This window comes from Melanaphis sacchari, unplaced genomic scaffold (assembly GCF_002803265.2).
Source record: "Melanaphis sacchari strain LSU unplaced genomic scaffold, SCAv2.0 Contig42_pilon_pilon, whole genome shotgun sequence".
Classification (NCBI taxonomy): Eukaryota; Metazoa; Arthropoda; class Insecta; order Hemiptera; family Aphididae; genus Melanaphis; species Melanaphis sacchari.
Genome location: NW_020271275.1, coordinates 53,232 through 54,981, shown reverse-complemented (window position 1 = coordinate 54,981; position 1,750 = coordinate 53,232). Strand labels below are relative to the sequence as shown.

Genomic DNA, 1,750 nt, shown 5'->3' with positions numbered 1-1,750 from the left:
ACAAATTTGTTTTACAATATTTACATTGAAATCTGCCGATTAACATTTGATGACATTCTAAACTGTTATGCGTGACTAATTATTATTTTTTCGATACGCGTAATGGCGGTCGCGAATACCGGATTTGATAATAATATACGATAATCATACACATAATTGATATGTACGCGCGTAATGTGGTGCAGCAGAATATAAATAAACGAACAGCGTTGCTTCTCATTTTTGGTTATTTCTTGTAATGTATAAGGATATTATTCGTGCGCATGACCAGATTATAGACGTATTAAACCGGTCGAAAGCTCGTAATAATAGCAATAATAACACAGAAACAACAGTGATAGAGAAATGAAAAGAAAAAATGTATTTTTTTTTACATGATTTAAATGAACAATGACAATTAACTATATTATAATCATAATTTTATATTATTATATGTAACTATTTACTAATGTTTAACGTTTCGGACATTGCTGTTCCACATTATCACAGACATCAAATTTTTTGATCAGTTGTCGCACGAAACCAGGACTAAGTCCGGATTTTTTGATTTCAGGTGAATGTTTGCAATCAAAGCTATTCCATAACTTTCCCGTGTAATCTAATCTCAATGTCTTTTTATCAAGATGACAGTTGGAGTTTTTCGCAATACCGTAATTAGGCTCACAATTAGGTAATGAAGATACATAACATTTAGCGACTCTAACTTCTCTTGTAAGTTTTTCTTCTACAATACGTTTAAACTGCATACCCGTTACTTCCGGTACAAGTATTTTCTGTAAAATATATGATATTTATAATTATTGTCATATTATTATACCATTAGGTTCTATAGAAAACGTTGTTTCATTGTTATGTTTCGTTTCCTTACGTTTTGAATACTGTCAATTCCTGTTTTGACTGATTTTTTAAAACGACTATGATTTTTTAAATTTTCAAGAATTTCAAGTGAATCATCAATAATATCATTATTGTTCCACTGAATACCGACATCACGTTTAGGTTTTACTACAGCAGAAGGTAATATGATATTTACACTCAAATTATCATTTACTGCTGTATTACCAAAATAACCATAAAATCGGTCTAACAACTACAACATATAGTTTTTTGATTAATATTGAGTAGACATCTACCTTTTAATTTCATTTAGTTTCGAGTTACCTTATATTTTTCTGAATTACCTGGATCTAGATTCTTAACGAATTCCGTTGATTTCTTGTTATTTTTTGCACAAAAATTATTGCCCTGAACTAAAAACCATTGTTATTACTGTTTATAGGTATAAAGTATTATTGTCAATGACAAAAATATCTGTACTATAAATATTTGATCCTTTATAACTTAAACACAGTACTCCGGATTGACACTGATCTGCTACAGACATCTCAGGGTAATTTTCTGATGACCCAGGAATCCACGCTTTAATCCCAATACTTCTGATAAAGTTCAAATACTTTTTAATTTCATCTAAAAATAAAATAAGATTTTATCGAAAAATACAATAAAACATTATTCATGAAGTTAGTATGAATTATTTTGTTTTATTTAAAATATATATAAACACTACTGGATCATATAATTAGCAGCTTTTGTGATTAATATAAAGTTGACAAAGATGTTCATGTCAGAAAGAGTGAAAATCTTAATGAATGAAAAACCAAAAAGGCATACAAGTAACGTAATACAATGTATTATCCTTACTTAACAATATATAAATGCACAAAGCCATTTCAATAACAAAGCTTTGAGA

At 28.7% G+C, this 1,750-nt stretch overlaps 1 pseudogene; it reads right to left on the bottom strand.

Moving 5' to 3' along the window:
- Positions 1–428: 428 nt before the first annotated feature.
- Positions 429–1,384, bottom strand: LOC112597611 (annotated as a pseudogene).
- Between the last annotated feature and the right edge of the window lie 366 nt (positions 1,385–1,750).